Genomic DNA, 16,997 nt, shown 5'->3' with positions numbered 1-16,997 from the left:
CTTGGTTAGCTGTTGCTAAGTGGTTGGAGGTTACGGTGGTGTTCCCCAATTCTATAATTTCTCATTATTTATATTGGACGAATCTTGGCATATATGAAAAACATTCTCAATTATTGCGAGTAGTCTGGGTTTCTGTCATTTGGTCCCTATGGCTTCATCGAAATGTTATTATCTTTCAGCAAGGTACTATAGATGCCAAGGAAGTGTTGGATAATATTAAATTGCGTTCATGGAAGTGGATAAATTGTTCTATCCCTGTTTGTTCTTTTAGTTACTCAACTTGGTATAATAACCCAACATTGTATTTCTTATAGTTTCTATTTTAGATTTTAGACTAATTTTGTATCTGTATCTCTTGTAACGGGTTGGAGTACCCCTTGTACTCCTTTTAATATTAATCTCTTTTTCTTATAAAAAAAAAAAAGAAAGAATTTGATTATTTATATTTTGTATGTGTGTGTTGAAGAACCAAGTGTATCTACCATTGCCCATATTTGCATACAGTGGAACTCTGTAGCAAAGAGTACATTAGTACAATGTGGGTAATGTTTAGATGTACGAGCCTGCCACGCTTTGCCCCCTCCCTTCTATGACTGCGACAACACCTCTCTCCTTCCACGCCACCCAAAGGACTATTTTCCTATTTTGCCCTTCAAATCCTTTCTCATGACTAATTCACTTTTAGGGCAAAACAGTCTTTTCGTATCCAGACCACCACACATGGTGCGAAGGATACGCTGCAACGTCGCAGGGTGGCGTGTAAAGTGGGGTTTTGAGTAAGTGGGACCCACGTTGGTTTGTTTGCACTCTCGTCAACGGCTCTGATTGGCCACCTCTTCGGTGACCAATCCCTGCCCGTTGATTTGCGTTTTCCTTTCGATATCGGTTCAGTCAAAATTATTTTCATCGCTACCGTGTTTGGTTTTCAAGTCATCGGTATCTGTAATTTTGGTGGCACAGGACCAACGCATTGAAGAGTGTTTTGTTTCTTGTGTGCAAATTTCCCCTCCTGCACTCATCTTCACTTCCACTTCCAACTCATCATTACAAATTGTCCTTCAAATGGACTTTAATTCCTTCGTTAACGGGAGCCACCAAGCCTTTGTTGAAGTAACAATTAAAGAAATGCAAGTACTGAAAATAAATAAAATACAAGTTAGTTTTTTTTTAAATTACTTACTAAACTAAAAAAATATATATATATATTTTTAGGTTCGTTCATGGAGTATCTACCGTCAACAGCAGTGACTAATCTCCTCTCTACGCTGGAGGCACCTCAAAGGATGGGATAGAAAAAAAATAATTATATATATATATATATATATATTTGTTGTTATTTTATTTTTTATTATTTATAATTAAATATCTTCAGTTTTGCAGTTATAATATATGTTTAAATGCCAATTTAGAATTAAATTAAAAATAAAAATACACATTCTAATAATAAATAATAAATAAAAATTCGTGAATATAACTTTTACTCAACCTCATTTCAAGTCGATTCAATCACTTATCAAACACCCTCATACTTTTTCCCCCACACTTTTGCGTTAATTTGTATGTACTAAAGAACAAATAAACAGTAAAATTAATACACTCCTATTTCACTTTTATGTTCTTTCTCTTCTATCAAATAGTGAAAAACTGTGCATTTTGGTGATTGAAATTATTATCTTTTAATGATGATATTGATACTAAATATTTGTTATTAAATTTAAAAAATATTTTTTTTCTTCACGTAAGTTGTCTCATATTCAAATCAAAATTTTGAACAATTTAATAAAAAAAAGAAAGTGAAGTTATTTATATAAAAAAAATTAATTGGATTTTATCTTTTAATTATTATAATTGTGAATTTTTGTTTCTAAAGGTTTAATTAAAATATTTTAGTCTTTTAAGATTACAGCAGTGTTATTTTTGTCTCCCATATTTTTTATTTACATAATTTGTTTCTCAATTATGTAATTGTATAATTTTATTTTTTTCTAAAAAAAATATAATAATCTTAAAATAATAACATATATACATAAACATATATATATATATATATAATATTTTAAAATTATTATATACATATATTATTAGTATTATAATATTATTTTAAATTAATATTAATAATATAATTTTACAAAAATATAAATATATTAAATAAGATAAATATATTAGAACAAAGTTAATAAAAAATATCAATAAATTATATTATTCGTTACTCTCATAAAAATATTATAAAAGTTTAATAAAAGAGATTAAAATCACACTATTCTTGAAAAATTAAAACTGTTTAATTAAAATTTAAAAAATCAAAATTACATAATTATAATATTTAAGTGACTACAATTGTTTAATTAAAAATTAGAGATTAAAATTATATAACTATAATATTATAAAAAACTAAAATTAAAAGTATAAAAAAATAAAAATAAAATAAAATAGAAGTTAATTTTTTGAAAAATTACTTACTAAATTAGAAAATAACAAATATTTATTGTTATTTTATTTTTATTATTCATAATTAAATGTCTTCAGTTTTACGGTTATAATATGTATTTGGATACCTGTTTGAAACCACATTTAATAAATAAAAAAATTACATATTTCAATAAAAATTTGTAAATATAATTTTTTTTCAACCAAATTAAATTAAACTCAACCATTTATCAAACACACCCATACTTTTGCGTTAATTTGTGTGTACTAAAGAACAAATAAACAGTAAAATTAATACACCCCTCTTTCACTTTATGATCTTTCTCTTCCTGTCTTCCATCAAAAAGTGGAAACAGTGTATTTTGATGATTAAAATTATTATTATTTAATTATGATATTAATATTAAATATTTATGGTTAAATTTAAAAGAATATTTTTTCTCCACATAAATTATCTCATATTCAAGTCAAAATTTTGAACAATTTAACAAAAAAAAATTCTTAATTTTTTTTATCCATAATATTGATTGATTGAAATTAGTGTGGAATAAAAAAGAGAAAAAAGAAAGTGAAGTTATTTACATAAAAATAAATAAATTGGGTTTTATCTTTTAATTATTGTAATTGTGAAATTTTAAAAAAAAAAAATTTAATCAAAGAATTTTAATTTTTTAAGTATTACAATAGTATTATTTTTGGTCTTCCAGTTTTATTTACATAATTTAAGTTTCTTAATTATGCAATTATACAATTTTAATCATTCTAAAAAAAAATATAATATTCTTAAAATAATAACACATATACATACATATATATATATATATATATATATATATTACTACTAAATAAATAAAAATACATATACACTATTAGTATTATAATATTATTTTGAATTAATATCAATGATATATTTTTATAAAAATATAAATATATTAGATAAGATAAATATATTAGAATAAAGTTAATAAAAAATATCAATAAATTATATTATTCGTTAGTCCCACAAAAATATTATAAGATTTTTAATAAAAGAGATTAAAATCGTACAATTATAATATTTGAGACTAAAATGACTTAATTAAAATTTAAAAAATCAAAATTATACAACTTTAATATTTAAGTAACTAAAATTGTCCAATTAAAAATTAAAGACTAAAATCATGTAACTACAATATTCGAAAGAACCAAAAACATATTTAAGTAAAAAAAATCATAACTAAGAACTTAGATTTGAAAGTAATCAATGGGGTTCAGAGCGTAGATCTCACGACCAATTTAATTTATATCTCCAAAATAGTGAAAATTTGAGCAAATTCATAAACTTAATTTTTTTATAACAAAATTTTCTCTTCTAGTACTATAATCAACTTGGTAAATCATAATTAATTATGATATGTTAATTATGTTTTTATGTTCGCCATGATGTGATATGTGTAGTAAAGTTACTCACATAATTAATTAAGTGATCATTATATAATAGTACTAAAATATAATGTAACAAATTACGCTAATTAACACATTTGATTATGTTACTAAGTTATATTAAAAAAAGTTAAATATTATACGTAAAAAATGCGACGTAATGAGTTGGTGCAAGGTTAGTGGATACTAGAGGGAAGGGTATATTTAAGGCTTTATCTGATAGCAGAGCTTTATAAGCTCATTCTCAAAGAAACCTATAAGGAGGTTTTAGAGAGAAAGACTCTGGTCTGTGAGCTCCTTTCTCTCTCAAACTTCTCTATTTGAATCTTCTTCTCCCCTAGGTCACTAATTTCTTCTTTCCTTCTTGAAATTCAGGCGAAGAAGCTGGTTCTGGAGGATTGAAGCCCGTGGGTTGAGTTCGGAGGAAAATCTTCTTTTCCTTCCTTTTCTTGGCCATTTTGAGCCAATCTTCAAGTGAGAGAAGCTAGATTATAGACTTATTGGTTGTATGTGAGTTTAGGAACTCATTTAAAGCAAGAATGTTGAGAATCGTTGATTGATTTAAAGAATTTCTAAATTTTCGGGATTTCGAAAAAAATTGGGAATTTGGTGATTTTGATGCATTGAGTAGTTGCATGTTGAATTTGAAGTTGCTTTTGAGTTGTATGAAGTTTATGCATTTCATTTCATGGATTGCATGTGTTTGAGTTGGCTGATTTTCAGGTTTTTGGAGAAAATTTTGAAGTTTTGAGGGTTGGCTGTTTGAAATTGCACCGGGCGCAATTCTTGGTGCCAAATGTGCATTCATCAGGGACTACCATTCCAATCACGCCGGGCGCGATTGAGAATAGGGTGTCTCTTGATGAATCACGTCGGGCGTGGAGAGAACCATGCCGAGCGTGATATCAAATAATGGCCCAAAATTTGGGTTACTGGGCGCCGGGTGTGATTTGAGTGCGCCGGGCATAGAGACTCCTTGGGGGTCTCTGCCTGGGGTGGCGCCAAGCGCAGAGTGAGCGCGTTAGGTGTGAGACCCTTGTGAGCTCTCTTCCTGATTTGCACCAAGCGCGAGTTGGGCACGCCGGGCTTGGGAAACTCTTGGAAGTTCTGCCTACCACACATCGGGCGTGATGGTGCTACGCCGGGTGTGAGGGAGCTTTAGAGCTCTCGGGTTAGGCTCAGGTCGGGTGCGAGTTTACTTGTGCCGGGCGTGAATGTGTTTGATTCCATGATTATGAAAATGTTGAATATTATGGTATAATGAGAAGATATAGTTGAATATTGGACCATAGTTGTGTATTGGTGTAGAAATGTCATATGTATGATTTGAATGAGTTACTTTGTTGCTAAAACATGTTGTTAAACATTGTTGAGGAGTAGTTGTGTTGTTAAAGTTGTGAGTTGACCACGTTATTTAAGTTGAAAAGTTAATTGAGGCGATGAGTTAAAAAGTTGTTTGTTGTTTAAGTTGTTAAGCTAAACTGTGTTGTGAGTTGTAAGTTGATTGTGCTGTGATGACAAGTTGTTGATTACTAGGACTAGGGGAGATGTTTTCGAAGTTGCTCATCCCATTGTGCGGAATGAGATACTTGTGGTGCTCTAAGAACCCAATTTGTTGAAAACCCTCCTTGGGAAGTTGCCCATTGGAGTGGATGATGTGTTGTTCTCCTCTAGGACTTAGTTGGTCCCGTGTGTGGGCAAGGTTGAGGCACACGTGTACACAATAGGGGTCAGGTCGAGCTATACTGATTACAAGCGGCCAAACTTGAGTAAAGTACGAAGTCGGAAATTTAGTTCCTAACCGAGTATCGGAGGATTGTAGTATTTGAAGGATAGTCGGTAGGCTAATCCCATAGGTGGCTTAGTTGAGCTAGCTAATGCCGTGGTAGGCCTAAACCCAACTGTTCTATCCTAATAGAGTATTATACTTCCTTGTTTAAGTGACAAAGTCTGAGAAACCGTTATCTGTTGTGGATTGGTATCCAAATTTGTTGTTTACCTAGCAAGCCCAAAAAGGTTCTTTGTTGTCAGTTCGATAGGGCCTAGCCACTTAGACTGCTCACCCATGTTGTAGGAGATCTCCGAGTTGAAATGCGTGACGATGCATAAGTTGTTGATGTGTTGATTTTGTGTTGATTTAGTTGCATATCTGTTGTGATGTTGTGAAGTTGTGATTAAGTTGGGTGTTGTTATGTGTTAAACGTTGAACTGTTGAAAATGTTGTTTCTGTTGTTGAAGTTGTAAGTTGTTTATATCTATATGTTGATTATTTTCACTAGCTTACCCTTGCATGTTTCCATGTGGTTTGGACTGCGATGATCATACTATGTATGAGAATAGAGCAGGGATAGGCTGGAAAGTAGCAGTAGTGTCACAGGTGGTAACTGGAGCTGATTTTTTGTGTAGGCTACCTTGATGTAGCATTTTGTTAGTATTAGATATACTTTGACTTGTTGAGCCTCAGGCTGGATATATGTATATATATTCTTTTATGTATGTATATTCTACTCTTGTGTGATGTTATTCTGCAGTGTAACCATAGTTTTAAAAACCGGACCGGTCATCGAACCGGTTAAGGTACTGGGTCAGTGGGTCAAAGGTTGAACCGGTGGGTCACTAGTTGAACCGCATGACTCGATTTTTATTTATTTTTATTAAAAAATATTCATATTAAATATATTTTATACTTATAAATTTTAATAAATTCATATCTTATTTTAAATTTCAATTTTTCTATCTTATTTAAAATTATTTTTATTTTTATTTTGTAAAAAAATACATAAAAAAATTATATGTTAAACGGTATATTAATACAAATTAAAAATATAAATAATATGTACATATATAATATGCTTGCAATTAATATCAGAAAATAATATATGTAATAATTACATAGATATTGCATTATTAAATATATAATTTAAAATTAATAATATACTATAAAAGTTATTTAAGTTGTATATATTGCAAACAAAATATATTAGAACAAGTAGTCATTGTTATATTTAATAAGACTCCTTGCTTTTTCATTAAGAGATTCAATTTTCATTATTATTTTTGTGATTTATGGTCCCTTAAAAATTAAAAAAAAAAATTGGTTGAACCGGTTTAACCCACCAGTTCACCGGTTGAACCGAAAAATTGACCGGTTCAATCCAGTTTGAAACGGGTCGACTACATAACCGATCTAACTTCAGATTCGGACCGGCTGGACCACCGGTTCCCGGTCCAACCGGTCCGACCGGCCGGGTCGGTCTGGGTTTTAAAACACTGAGTGTAACGGTCAGGCGAGTCGTTACAAAAAACAAAGATAAAAGTAAAATAGTAAATGTTTGTATTATTTATCTTTACATATATTTATAATTATATATTTTTATTTTTTACCTAATTCTATCGTATCAAATAATTATAACATCAATTTATTTCTTTATCTCTTTTTATAAAATCATTTCTCACAAATTATTTATTTATACTTTGTTTAAATTAGGTTGATGTCGACAAGTATTTATTTTCTATGAAAAACATGAATAATAAATAGTTATTTATAATTTTCATGATATAATCATAATTTACTAGAGTTAAAATTGTTTACTAGATATTATCTAAGTACATTAGTAATATGATTAATTTATTAATGAAAGAAAAGACATTTGTTTTATAATGACTTACTCAAAAAAGAGTATGGAGTAAAACATTATTTTAAGTCCTTCAATTCACTGGTACTTTGATTTCTAGAAATATTAAAATTCAAAAAAAATCTTGAAAGTATATATAAAACATATGTTAATTCATAAATTAAATTACCACCTTTAAAGTTAACTCTTACTGTGCAAACAATCAAGGTAAAAGTGAAAATGAACTACAAAGAGATGAAAGATGAAAAAATTGAGGATAAGCAATGAAAGTGCAGATAATAAAGTCATTGTGAATAATTTACGTGTAAAGTTAGATTTTATTGACAATTTGAAGATATTCTTAAAGATCATAATAATAGTAAGTAATAATATTTAAAATTTAAATTGTATATATAACATATACGTTATGTCAAAAATCCTAACAAAGTAAAAAAAAGAAAAACCAACTTATTTCATTTTAGTTGATGTAATGTGTCACTCATCCATGTTACTTACATGTATCATGCATCACCCATTCATGTAAGATATGTGGATAATTTATATTTAAGATATTTGTTATGAATCTTAATTATAATATAATTTATATATTATAAATTTCATTATATATCAATAAATAATCATCCTATACGACTAAAATGTAAAATATATTTATCTCTTTGTTAAGTGTCTTTTAAAAAGAAGGAGGTATATTTTACTCTTTAAATTCTAAATTGGTTTAATTAAAGTCAGTCAATGAAAAGGAAGACTTGATTTAAGTAATGCAATAATTTTAACCCAGGCATTGAAATCAAGATTTTTGCACAATCTTCCAAGTATCCATATGTAACCAAGATCTTTGGGCTTATCAAATAATATCACGTTTCTGGATAGTATTTGTATAAAATTATAGACAAATAAACTTTTTAATGACATTAATTACCATTCAACGACATTGAGAGGGTTTTTTTTAATATACCATTCAATCACATAATAATAGTATAATAAATTTATTGACTTTTATAAAAAAAATATTTTAGAAATCATACTTGAAATGATTTCTAATTGATTCACAGTTTCATTTTCCATAATTTAAAAAATTTGTAACTGTTAATGCTTGAAATTTATTTTATTTTTATTATAGTTAATAGTTTTGAATACAAAATAAAACTAATTTTGAAAGCATTCAACGGACTTAATGTTGACGAGCATTCTGTCTAAAATTTTCTGATAATTTTGCGTAGGTATGTTGACATTTTCCTTAATTATAATATTCCATTGCCTCTAAGAAGTTTGTATTGTTGAAAGCCATTACGTATACCTGAAAATTCAAAGGGTGATATTTCCCTTATTATCCATGCATTCAATCAAGACTATTTGTAAATAGCAATTTAAAGAAGAAGCAAGACTCCAATTTATTATTGTTTTATTCAACTATACACCTAACGAGTGATGTTCTCAGTTCACATGAGAGTTTTTGCCTCTAAAGAACTAGGAAAATGTTCGTGCATGTAGCTTTATCCAGCTAATTAAACTTTTTTCTGAACAAAGAACCTTAAGCATTCGTTGAACATTTTTAATTACCCAAAATCAAATCAAGTTTAAGCATATGGCTCTTTCTTAATCCAAAAAGCAAGTGTGATGTCCACTTCAAAACCATTGAGCGTTATAATTGATTAATTAATTAATTAACGTGTAGACTACACAATTAGGCTAATCAAATTATACCCCGACATTGTCTTTACCGCCAACAAGACACCTAGCTTCTAGGAAACCTTCTTTATCATCATTAGTGGAAAAATATACTTAAATTTCGTTAGATCCATATAATTGAATATCATTTTATCTGTATTGGAACCGTACTTGACAATGCCAAATCCATTGTTTATTTGTTAGATTACATGTTTAATTAACCTAGTTTAAGGTATTTGTCCCGGATATCTTTCTTTGATGCCGGTACGTGGTTGCTGAGAATTTGTGTCTTGAGAGGAAAAGCGTAAATGGTTTAGAAACTTTTAATTCAATAATGCATTATTAGAAAATCACCTGGTTGTTCCTAACACTTATGCGAAGAATCTATTGGATTTAAATGTTTGTACATTAGTGGAACATTTCCGCCATCAATCTTGTGGCCAACATAGAAATCTACGAAGAAACCACATTTTATGTATATTTTATGGGAAACCAGTATATGCTGTAAGATTAATTTGTATACCGTCTTAATCAATATTGGTTAGCATTAGGTTCGATGATTTTCACCTAACATGCTTTAGAACTTGCCGAAAATGCATGGCATTTAAGGTTTCAGATATTAAATTAATAAAAAAAATGGTCGTAAAATATACAAACGTAAGATGGCAAACTGTTCTTGCTGAAATTTAGTGATCAGTTGTTTATATATATGAAGACATAGCCAATCTCTTTGTAAGTTCTACCTTAACGATGTTTATATCTGTACTTATATATAAAAGTATTTTTTTTTTGTATATAACTTTTGAACTATTTTACCTTTAAATTTTAAATAATAAAAAATAATATTAAAAATTAACTATTTTTATAAATTTAAGGTATTAAAGTTAAAAAATTAGGTTCAATATTAATTGATTCAATAAACATTAGTAATTCTAAAAAAAAAATTTAAACAAATATAGAAACATGAAACATGAAGTATCTCAATTCCACTTATAACTAATAATTTAAGAATTGAGATTATATAAAAATTGCGTTCAAACTATAAAGAATCTGAAAATATATTATTGTGGTTATAATTTGATTGACGATACAAGTTGTGTCATAAACAATGGGTATCTACAAACAGAAATTTTCTAATTATTTATTATGAGCAATATAATTTCACTATATATATATAGGGTTATAATTATACCGGTGTAACTTTTACTAAGTATTACACCGCTCAATAACTTTATATTAATTATGAATTTTGTAAATCCAATCGTTAGATTTAAAGTTCATATCACTTAGATTATATATACAAAATTTTATATTAATCCAAGATGATTTGATACTTCATTTTTATAAAACAAAATTAACGTAATATATTCATTTCAAAATACACTAAAATATGAACACTTTGATTACCTTCAAGTTGTTGTTCAATTTTAACAAAATTTGATATATAGGAGGGGGTTATAATTACACCGGTGTAACTTTTACTAAGTATTACACCACTTAATAACACGTTTTTTATTTGATTTTTATCATTACATTATTTATTCTAAGACCTTTTTTATTAACAAATAAAGAATTTATTAAGGAGTATCGAGTATTATAATTTAAAATACAAATGTTGAAATATTCAAGAGATTATACACAATCCTTCAATTATATTCGATAGTTTTAACATCAGAAGTCATGTTGGGTCTTTAAATAATACAAATCAAGTTGGTGGGCCACGGGTGTTTATGAACCAATTTTATCCGGTCTTTGTCTAAAGAGTTAATCATCTATGCACTGCTAGTGTAATATTTTTTACATTGGCAATCAATTATATCTTTTAATTGTGCTATGTCACTGTTAAAAGTAAATGTGTTTATAGTGACATGACTCAATTAAAAGATATAATTGATTGTCAGTGTAAAAAAACTTTATACTGGCAGTGTATAAGTAATTAACTTTTGTCTAAATTACTAATTCTTTTATTTATTTTCAATAGTAAATATTGACTATATATATATATATTATTTTTTCAAGATATTAAGTGTACTTATTTTTAGTTAAGATTTTCTTATAAAAATAAAAAACTTGAAAACAATAAAAAAGCACAAAACTATTATTATTGGATTGAGTTGAATTTTAAAACTAATTTTGAATATTGATATAATCTAATCAAAGCTGAATTTGTTTATTACTATATATTTATAAGGTTAACTACTTAATTATATATGTTTGTATTATTATATATATTTATTGGTGTTCAAGACATACTTTGTACTTTTGTAAAAAAATAAATAAATAAAAGGTCAGTCGTTAATAATAAAAAAGGTTATAGTAGTAAGTAATTTATTTGAGAACTATATGAATAGGGATGACAAAACAAGTTAACCCAATCTATTTAGACCTGACTTATCATTTGTTTGTAAAAAATGGGTCGAGTTAGGTTGAGTCGGCTAATCTGGCGTAAACAGATTTCACACCTTGTCCCACCCCAATTAAGAGCACCCATTAACTAGCCAAAAAAAAAAATGAAATTTTTTTATAAATTTATTTTGAGTTACTCTTTCAACATAGTTTTTTTTTTCAATATCTAAAGAACATACATAAATCAATATACCTAAAATAATAAAAAAAATTCAAATTACAATTGATTTGATTTGATTAATTGCACAATAAAGCTCAAATTTGTTGCATAATAAAATAGATATATAGTTATAATAATATTCACAGCTCTTGTAACAAATTTATTGCACAATTATGCACAAAATGAATCTAAATTGATTTAATTAAACTTACACTAAAAATAATAAATAAACAAAAAATATTAAAAAAAAAAAAAATATAGGTAGGCTAATAGGTCACCCCACCCGACTCACCAATTTTGGATGGGTCAACCTATGGGTCATGGCTTGTTTTGCCACTCCTATACATGAGTTGTTTATGTAACAATCCGATAAGTCACTATACTTAGTATAACACAGTTGTATGTAATGGAATTACTAAACAACATTCAACTATCCTAGGATTCCATGCAATAATTATCTGGTCATTCATGCAATCTATACATGTCTAGGGCAGTAAACATAATATTGAAAACATAAATACCCTTATGGGAATACATATACACCTAATACACATATATAATGTACATAAACTACATAATTGTACACAAAAGATCCCTAATCGTCAATCAAGCATCTATACAACCACTATGTCACATTAGAATGACATCACCAAAAATGTAGCATTAATTGCATGACCCTCCACCAACTGAACATGATATCCTGCTAATTTAATCAACATTAATGCAACTTTACAACTTTGAGCTTGTTAATTAACAACTAAGTCAAGTATAAACAACATTATACTTCTTAGAATGTCAAGTATGCAACTTAATTTGATTTTTCAAGTTTCGTCACATAAATTAAGAAGTCTAGTATTTCTGTTAGGATAGAACAACTTAAGTATGAACCTACAACCATTAGACTCCATCACTAAGCCTCATATGGGATTAGTCCATCGATTACTCTCCAAATACTATATGTCCTTCCAGTACTCAATTAGGAACTAAACCCTGACCTTATATTTTACTCAATTGGTCATTTCAACTACATTATGGATTGATCACACCTCCTCATTGTTCCACATAAATTCTAGAAGGGGGAACTTTAAACAACATAACTCTTATATAGATTTTATGTATCTCAATTGAGACGTATCTCTTACCACATGCTAAACAACTTATTCAACTATAGCCTCATGCAACTTTGCAACTTAATCATCTGTCAGCTTACATATTAACAATATAACATCTCTATTCATTCTATTAATTAAATGCATAATGAGTTATAATCATACGAAGTTCATCATATAATTTATCCATCATTCTTCATCTATTAATCAACTTAAAAACATCACATTTTATCAAACAACTCATGTCGAACATCATTTCCAACGTTCTTAGTGCTATTGAGCTATGGATCTTTCTCGCCCACGTCCAACGCTAATACACATGTGCTTGATGTGGATGAGATAGAGAGCCTTTGAGTCTCTCACACCTAGCAAGACAAAACTCCACCCAACCTCAATTAGGTAGAAGTTCTTTGTTTGACTTATGCTCAACATCACTCCATTGACACTCAGCACCGACTCAGGTAGGGATGATTCTTTCTCCTTATGTTCGGTGCCACCAATCGTACACTTTACATCATGAGAGTTGAGAACCCTTGAATTGAGTCACGTCTAACCCCATAAAGGTGCATGTAATGTGATGACAAGTTTTGCACTTGGCATGAATTCGTTTTGGCTCATCCCACCTAAAATTCAACAAATACCAACATGCAATAGGTAACTCAACATATATGCATCTCAAACAACTCAAAAACAACTCCAAAAGCAACATGCAACTAAAGATTCACAAGGATCATCAATTCACTTACAAATACCTTTAAGATCCAAAACTCAACCAAATCACATTCTAATTAATTTCAATTCAAAATAGTCAAATATTTGATGAGTATCAACAACAAACAACCAACATAGTCCAACAATTCATCAATCACATACTTATTTTACGATTTTACCTCTAGTCGATCAATCGAGAAGAGGAGAAGAAGATTTCACATAACTTCGACTTTGAGATTCCCACTTCAAGAGCTCGAATCTCCAACTTAGTCAAGCGAATCAATTGTTTGGAAGGTGAAGAAATGATTTCAATAGAAGAAGAGGAAGAAAATTTCTTCGAACTCTAGAGAACTTGTCTATAACTTCTCTCTAGTTTTTTTTTTTGAAAATATGAACTTATGAGATTATGTCTTAAGAAAATCTTATATATTTTTTCTTACTCTAAACCAACTTAACATTTTAATTCAGACTACTCCAACCAACTTAACTCTCAGGCTCCTTAAATTTTTAGAACTCTTAAAACAACATCAACAATAACACAATATTTAATCATATATCACATATAATCAAATTAAAACATCTAAAACACATATTATTACATGTTATAGAGCAACTTAAAAAATAATTACAAAGATAAAATTGAAAATAAATTATGTACACGAAAAAATAGTATCACTTTTATTATACTATTATAAATAAAGTTGTTGTATTTAATTAATTTTTTCCATGATTTTACTTCTAAAATTAAATCTTATGGCATATTAGTATTTTAATGTGTCTTTAATTTGTTTTATTTTGAATTAATTAAAAGTGTTATCGTATCTCTTTTTTTTATTATTTTTTTATAAGCTTTGTGTGTGTTTTCCTTTTTTCTTTATGAAAAGTTAGTTTTAAATATAAAACTAAAAGTGTAGGTGAGATAATAAAATAAGATTTATGTACCATCTTCTAACTAAACTAATTATCCAATCTCAGCTGAAATAACTTTCAATTGGATCATATTAGATTGGATTAATTTTATATTGTATTTAAACCGAATTACTAAACACCCCTCGAGTAAACCCTTTTAACAAATGGAGCATCTATTTTTATCATTTATAAGATTCAAATACAAGAGTTTGGTCGAAGAAAAATAAGCTCTTTTCGACTTAAACCAAAATGTTAATATCATTGTGATTACTACAAATAAATTAGTACGGTCTAAAATCAATTCAATATTAATTAGTGATAGGTTTGTGCGATACATGTTTAAATTTCAGATTTAAACCTTTTATATAAAAAAGCTTTTCTACTGAAAAGTTAATTTTACCATACTGAGAATGTTTCTATATCAAATAAAATTGATCCTTTACTAAATAAAATAAAATCAATCCAGTGTCATATGCAATCATTACACTTTGGAACGATCAAAAGAATTTAATATGGTAAATAAAAACAACTTATTATGCTATATGATCATATTAAGAATAAGAACCCCGGCTTATACGGGAGAAGGGGATAAGATCTTGAGCTATCTGATTGAGAAGGAAAAAGCATTGTGCCTCATGAAAATGAATTAATTGTGGTAACAAGGAGCCAAACTTTTTTGCTTAGTGATGTCAGTGTCCGTATTAATAAAATGCAACACAACCAATCCCTAGTTACAAGGATACATGCATGGAAATTAAGAGTGTAAAGAAAACTCAAATTGGTTACCTTAATCTTTGAAAATGAAGGTTAAACATAGTTTAGTGGGTTTGTCCTTCAAGGGGACCTAACCCCACTTGGATTTAAATTTTAATCAACTCATCTCCTAAGATTATTGGATTCGGATGCCATACTCTCAATTCTGACCAGCTTTTGAGGGTTGGGGAGGACGACTAAACATATTTGATTTCTATCTTTTTCCTCCATATGCATAATCTTTTTAATTTTTCTAATAAAAAATGGATCTAAGAATGAAGAATATGTTCAACAATAGATATCCTTGTCCCTTTGATGAGTTATGCTTTTTAAGGGTTTAATTCCAAGGCTTGCACTAATGACTTGATGATAGATCTCACCTTCTATGCATGCCACTTTCTTTTTGACCAGCGTAATCAATTAAATTAGTCATGATATGAAAAAAGCACAAACCACATGAGGCTATATTTTTGAGATGTGAAATTGGGTCCTACACTTGTATGTATATTTTCATGTTCTGATTCTTTTTGAAATATCATTAGTTCTAAAAGATTTCAATCATTTTTATTACTTTTGTAAAAGCTAGGAAGTGTTTCTGTCGGCTCTAGATATATCCTATATCACACTAACTTCTGTTTTTGCGGGGTAAATACAACAATATTAACCTTTTTTCCTAAACCTTAAGATTAAATCTCTCCCATTTGATTTTTGGTATGCATTAAAATAATATTTAATCAGTAAAAATCACGTTTTATGAATATAAATTAATCTTTAATTGTTAATTTTAAAATACTGTATAAATTATATTCATTAAAAAAATATTAAGATTAAATCTTATGTATCATATCATTAATTCCACGTAATAGTTAAATTAACCATGGAGACCTAAATTTAGTTAAGATGCATGGTATGTGCGAGCCGTTTCCCCACTAAAACCAAATAAAAAAATAAAAATGGGGAACTTACTTTAGAGGAGAACCACCTTTGAATTTGAGTACTTTATGCATGGAGCATAACCAAAGTGCGAGCAACTACATAAAAAAAATAGAAGCATTAATTATCGATCAGAGCTCGTAATATTCTTGTTTACTTTCCAAAGATTTGATTCGAGAAGCAAAATGAAGTATTTTAACCTTTAAATTACACCTTGCCTGCTTAATATTCACCACACCAGTCACACATGATATATCATATCATAACAAATATTGCTTTTTTAACATTTATTCTTTCAGTTAAGTTAATGCCAAACAACTCAATCCCAGTTATTATATCTTCCCAAACACGGCAGGTACAGGCTTGCAACTTGGTACTTTCTATAGTGTAATTTAATCAACAACTTTAATATTTTGTTTGTTTTTTCTTTTAATAATCTTTAGTTGTTGACACATATATGTGATATATCCTTTTGGGATAATGCATTACATTTTAAATCATATAACTCACTGCTATTTTATTGTAAAAGCAGAATTAAATGAACAAATCAAGTAAGATATGAATGTCTTTCAATGGATAGAAGGAACAATTTAAGATAATTAGCGGAGTAGATGATTGGTTAGACAGGAATCATATCCTCACTATGGATGATTCATGATTGTGTTAGCACTTTAATGTGCTGATGAATCTCCTTGTTTAATAAGCTACTTGATTAATTATATACTTTCCTATTATTTAAATTTGTTAAATCTTTTGAAATGAATGATGCGGTGAGGTTATTCTCTATTTGTCTCTCCATCTTTCACCTAAATATTATTTATGATAATATTTAATTTTCATCCCATGTGCTTAATTAATAATTTT

The sequence above is a fragment of the Cajanus cajan genome, chromosome 5, assembly GCF_000230855.2.
Source record: "Cajanus cajan strain Asha chromosome 5, NIPB_CcT2T_4, whole genome shotgun sequence".
NCBI classification, from domain to species: Eukaryota; Viridiplantae; Streptophyta; class Magnoliopsida; order Fabales; family Fabaceae; genus Cajanus; species Cajanus cajan.
Note: the sequence above shows the minus strand (reverse complement) of the source record.